Raw genomic sequence first — 6649 nt, 5'->3', positions numbered from 1 at the left:
TGATGAGGGAAGTTTTCTTTAATGATTTCATGAAATGTTTGTTCCAGTGTGACCTCTGACTCTCTCTCTGCCTCAGGAAGGCCAATTACTCTTAGATTGAGTCTCTTGAAGTAATCATTCATCTCCTGAAGGTTTTGCTCTGACTTTTTAAGCTTCTTTTCTATGTTTTTGATAGTTTGGGTTAGTTCTGTGTTTTGGCCTTCACATTCTGAGATTCTTTCTTCTGCTTGGCTAATTCTTCTTTCTATGCTTATTAGTTAGTTATTTATTTCCATCACAGTATTTTTTACTGCTGTTATTTCTGTAATCGTCTACTTCCTATTTTCCTCTTGTCTCTTCTCAATTTTTTTAATTCTCTCTATTAATGCCTTGATGTCTGGGTTTGTTGCTTGCAACCAGTCATTCTGGGGGCTCCTCATTGCTTGTGTTCCGAAGTCTGTTTTCTCAGTGTCTGACCTCCCAGGGGTCTGTGCGAGCCCTATATTCTTCTTTTGGTTTTTCTTCATTTGTGCAGAGTTTTCCTCCCTACTTTTCCCTTCCCTCCACTTCCCCATCTTCTTTAATTCTGTTATTCAGGGGTGGAGGCATTTCTTTTACTTCTCTTTTTCTTCAATCTCCTATTCTTCCTAATATATTTCCTCTTGCTTTGTTCAGTTTTGGAGTTGGACTGTAGGTTGAGGGCAGTCCTTTTTATAGTTTTGGGATTTAATTAAGGGGGGAGCTGTGGTCCAAATCTCTCTGCTCATCCTGGTAGCCACCAACAGGTGTATGGGTAGTCTGAAACCCACTTCCCACTGCCTTGGAGTCTGTGTCTGCAGTGGGGTTGTAGGTTTACTCCCTTGGACCCCCAGCAGGTGGTGTTATCTCACTGCTGCAGTCCAGAAGGGAATGAGCTGGTTACAGATCTGTGACTTGCCGCGGCAATTTCTCCATACATGGGGGGAGTTCCACAGGCCTGTCTCTGGGTTAGGGGCATGGTGTGGCAGTGGAAGCAGCAACTGGGCAGTGGCGATTTCAGAAGATCCTGCTTGCGGTGACTTCACAGTCTGAAGTCGTGTGTCGCTTCAGGCATAAGCTGGGAATGACTGCAGCAGCGGCATCCGTGACTGTAGGAGCAGTCTGGACCACCATGATATCTGAGTAGCAATGGTGGGTGATGGTGGTGGCTGAGCTCCCTGTGAAGAGCAGACTGCAGAAGATGGGATTCACAGAGGGTCTCACAGACCATTCTGCCCCTTCGCCATCTTGCCAGAAGTCCGTTGTCTGTTACTAATGGATATTAGTCAAGAAATTGAGTCACATTAAATAATATATTTGAGAAAAGAGGAGATAGGAAAGAAATCAAAGTCATGAATTATGCATACAGTTATCCTAGGAGTTCATTTTCAGGATGAGAACACTTAGTTAATAGAGAACATACAAGTAATAGTTATTATTTAAATTATCTTCATATCATGAAAGGAACATTAGATTAGAGCTAGAATGGTTTGAGACTGGTTGAATTCCTCTATTATTGGCATACGAACTTGGTCAATTCTTTAGATATTTATAACCTAAATTTTATCACATATAAAATAGAAATAATCTATTGTTCTGTGAACTTCATGGAGTTGTTATATAATTTGAGATAATACATATAAAAGGAATATGAAAAGTTATTTACAAATATTAAGCTTTGTAAAATTATAAGTAATTATATTATTAATATCAGTGATGTTGAATATTTTTCCCAAAGCAGAGACAGAGTGTTTTGTCACTTACTAGTGGACTCTCACAAATGGAAGCATTACATAATGGAACAAGAATGAGCACAGTCTAAAAGACCCTCCACTAACAATACTATGTGCAAGTCATATAATTTCATTTTCTTATTTGTGAGTTAGAGATTATCATCATTATTTAATAAGGTTGTAAATTGCAGTGGAAATACCACTTATTAATGGTCTAAGAATTATAAAGCATATAGAACCTTCTCTTTCTATCTTCATGTTTTGCTCTTCAATTAACTTTAAAATGGGAGCCAACTTCATGCAAAACAATGTTCTTCACCTGCAGTGACCCAAATATTTCTTCACTCCAGTTGAACAACCTATCATGCTACCCCTGGTCTTGACCTCTTGGTAATCACTGACTCCCTGCATTCAAGAGTCTATTTAGTCATTACTCAACATTTATCAAATACCTATTATGAACCAAGCACAAAAATGCCTAAAATATCTCTTGCTCTTGATGTTCTCTTAATAAAATCAGAGAGGTACCCTGAGTGTTCTAGATTTAGAGGGAGAGTCAAGTCAAAACTAGATCTTTAGAAAATGATATGAGAATATGGCATCATGCACACAAGATCAAATCTCTTCTGATCTACTTACCTAGCATTCGTTCATAACAACCAAATAACAGTCTAGCCTATATTTCTTTACACTTTTGATGAGGTTTAGTATGTCTTAGGCCATATTTTAACTAAACTTATTCCTACTATTGGAAAAATCTGTTTTGATCAACTAAGTAAAAGAATGACACAGGTATAGAAATTTCAAATCATATTTACATGTGCATTAATGATAATCAATGCAGCTCTTCTCAATCATCAGAAAGAAGGAAACAAGTATAGCAGAGGAAACATACTCTAACATTGATAATGCATATTAGAGACAGATTTTGATTATTTCAATTTTGTAATGGTGTGAGTAACTTGCTGAAATTAGAAAAATATACTGATTTCACTATTTTTTATACATGGCACACAGGTAAAAAAAATTTTAATATAGGTCTCTTTAAAAAAAATTCATTAACATGTCTACACCTTTGGTCCTTACATGTATTACCAACTTAAATGGCAAATTTTAGAAAATTTTTATAATTAAGTGAGAGACATACGGAAAAGGGAACATTTGAGTGTGAGTCTTTCAAGGACTTATTACACTAGAAAGGCTGCACCTTAATGAATAAAATGTGAGGAATTAGAGGTGGATCTCAAGTGACAGAATGATTTAAGAAAATACTAAACTGCTTTAAAGCTTCATAAACTGAGTAATAGCAAAACACAGGTGTTGCGAATTTCAAGAAAACTAATCTAAGGTTGTGTGAAGAAAATCTAGCATAAAAAGACACATAAAGAGTTAACTTCTCATTTTATTTAGAAAGGTAACCATAGAATTCAAACTCTGGTATAGACTTATTAAAGGACTATTATGTTAATTCCCTTGTATGTGTATTAGATTTTGATTTAGTTGATACAAAAGATTAGGTCTCAAAAGAATATTAGTAAATATTAAACCGAGCATATTAAGGAAAGAGTTAAATGCAATGTCTGATAATATAGATGCTTAAAAATAACTCATCTTTATCTGCACGTATATGGAGAGACACAGAAAGTAATATATATGAACCTATGTAGTTTAACATGTACATGTAAGTGCAAAAATTCAAAAAAAAGGACATGATCAAATACTATTATTTTCAAAATATTCAGCATAAGTCCAATGAAATTTTGAGATAAGAGTAACATATTCCTCAAATAAATTATTTTGCTTTATTTTTTCATTACCTTCCTAATTTTAATATTGAAAGAGTATGTAAACTAGAAATACACATTATTCTTGCTCATTTAATTCTCTTATTACAAAAAATTAAAGTATGATTTGATTTCAAATATAGTTTCACAAAACTGAAACTACAAGCACATCAAGAAAAGATAGAATACTACCATGAAATATAACAATGTTAGGATAGATAGCTTAATACAGATGCAATTAACAAAATAACTCTTCGGGAATCTGTACCCATAGGGATTCTTTCATTTGCTCACTTTTGTTTTTCTTGTGTTTTTTTTTCTTTCTTTTTTCTTCAATAAGTTCTTTCTGAGATCAAAGTATTGGTAGTAGGCACGACATTTTAGTTACAGTTGTTCACAGAATTCAGGAAAGATTTTGACCTTATTTCTCTACATGAAATTCAACTCAGTAGCAAAAATTTATACTTTTTTAAATGAGAAATCATTTAGGATTATAAAAATAAAAATTCAAATTTCAGTGGATTATATATAAAAAAGAAATCATTGCTAAATGTAAGGATTTTCTTCTTCCTCTCCAAGTTGAAAAGTTGGTTTACAGATCATCATTCATGCATGGAGGTGGCAGTGACGATGAGGCTCATGTCATTTGCAATTGTTTCCATAGGACCAATAGTACTTGTAGTTCATATACTTGGTATCTGGTGTTGGTGCTGATAGATGGAAATCACTTCTGTAATCACAAAATAAGGCTTCTCACAGATCTTTTAAAATAGCCCTCACATGTTTTAGCTATGCCTATGTATAAATGTACACATCTAGTTTGTCTATTTCTTACTCCTGCCAACTTCCCCATTACTTGGGCACATAGATATGTTAATCTCTAATCCACAATATTCTCAAATTCCAAAGAAACTTCTAGAATTGTGTTTCCAACTTATTTTTTATTTCCGTTATGTCATGTCATGTCATGGCATGTCATGTTGCTCTTGTGCCTCCAAACTCTAGACAGAAAACAAAATCTGAGTCTTACACTCCCTCATTCCCCTCAGTTTAAATGATTTCCCTTTTCCCCCATTTCTTCACTTTTTTTGCCAGCTCACTCCACAAATTACCAGAGTCAGGGAAATCAGTTAAGAGATCGTTTACCCACTTGCTTCTCTAAAAATTATCTTCTAAATCCCTTCTTCTCTTCCAACCTGAGACTCAGCTATGCCTTATCCTGTGTTGTGGCCAAAGGGTACAACTTTCTCCCGTTTTCCTAGAGTCCCCGATCTTTTTACTCTCACGTGGTTGTAATTTTTTAGTTTTTTTGAAGTATAATGGAAATACACAAAAGCATACATTTTCAAAGTAGACGATGTAATTTTTTTTTGTTTGAGTTGGTCTCACTGTTGCCCAGGCTGGAATACACTGGCACATAATGGCTCACCACAGCCTTGACCCTCTAGGCTCAGGTGATCCTTTCACCTGAGCCTCCCAAGTGCTGGGACTACAGGCACACACTACCATGCCTGGCCAACTTTTTTATTTTTTGTAAATTTCACACTATGTTGCTTAGGTTGGCCTCAAACTCCTGGGCTCAAGCAATCCTTCCAACATGGCCTCCCAAAGTATTGGGATTACAGGCGATTGTGCCTGGCCATAATCAGTTTTAACACATTTTTGCACCCATGATACAATCAAGTGGTGGTGGGTTTTCTTTTCAGGCAATCCAACAATAATCTAGCCTCTTTATTTCACTGGCCAATGTGAGAGTTATTTTGAAAAGGAGAATAAAATCCTTCACCAAATGTCTCATCTTTCAAAATACTAACTCTCAATGCATCATCCCATTTAAGCTTTGTGAAAACATTTCCAGAAAATTATTAAGGTAAACTTTTAAATTGCTTGGGTCTTATCCTTTGGACAAATAATAATTAAAACATTATTCAAAATAAATTGGACAATTGAATTCATGTTCTTGGTGTAATCACACTCATCTGTCTTTTATTATCCACATCAAAGGAATACAAGGGAGTAACTTCCCCCAAAATGGAATTTATTTATAGAAATTGTTTATTTCCTCCTACATTTCCTTATGAGGACTCTTTTCATCTGAGGAAACAAACAAACATAAATCTGAGGTTGAGATCAGGTGAATAGAGAGGTTGGGACATGGCTCGTGCCAGTTGGGGTCAAAAACTGCTGAACACTCAGCATGGTGTGGCAGGTGTGCTCATAAATCACCCATCATGAAATGGGCATACTCACTGAAAGACTCTCCAAGAAAATAATTCACTGAAGCCAAAGGCAGCCCCTCACAGCAACGCTAGCTGGTACGTTGATGCTGATGGGTTCCTAGAAACTTAAAAAGCAGGGAAAGCCTGTACTATGAGGAGCCTGCCCTCCAAAAGATAATTCCAGTTTTGAGGAAATCTCCCCTCATATGTTTAAGGAAACAAATCTCAACGACTTCATGGTCAAAGATAATTATAACAAAATAGTTCAACAGGTTTCTTCTGAACAGATTTATTTCACAGTCTACTCTACTAAGGTAAAGTACCAGTTCTTCATGTTCAGAATTAGGAATATTCATTCTTGTTTTAGTTCTCCTGCTGAAGTCATCATGCTTTCAGAAAATTAACACTGTTTTCCCCAAATAGTGCTACTATGATTCTGAACTATGAGTATATTTGGTTAAAGAGGATAATGTTCTAAGGATAATTCAGAAATGTATTATAATTTTGGTTTATAATTTCTAAGACCACAACTACTACTTTTAAGTACGTTAACAACTTTTAAAAATATTATTATTCAACCTCAAAAATCCTTTGTTCAATGGAAAGAAATATATATAGTCTCATCAGAATTAACCAGAGTAAAGTTAATTGTCTAAATCTTGAATATGTTTTCATTTTACTGAAGCTACTGTTTTGGAGACTGTAAATCAAAAAAGCAGAAATGCTGTTAGTGACCAGTTATTTCTGGTCACTACATTTTTTAGAGAAAATTAGGAATGAGTTCTTCGGACATTAAAAATTGACACTAGTACCTCGGTGGCTCAGCCTGTAATCCCGTGCTTTGGGAGGGTGAGGTGAGTGGATTGCCTGAGCCCGCGGGTTCGAGACCCACCTGGGCAACTTGGCAAGACCTCAT

Source organism: Carlito syrichta, unplaced genomic scaffold, assembly GCF_000164805.1.
Source record: "Carlito syrichta isolate Samal-C Ts95f unplaced genomic scaffold, Tarsius_syrichta-2.0.1 Scaffold315442, whole genome shotgun sequence".
In the NCBI taxonomy this organism is placed as follows: Eukaryota; Metazoa; Chordata; class Mammalia; order Primates; family Tarsiidae; genus Carlito; species Carlito syrichta.
This window is presented reverse-complemented; position numbering follows the sequence as displayed.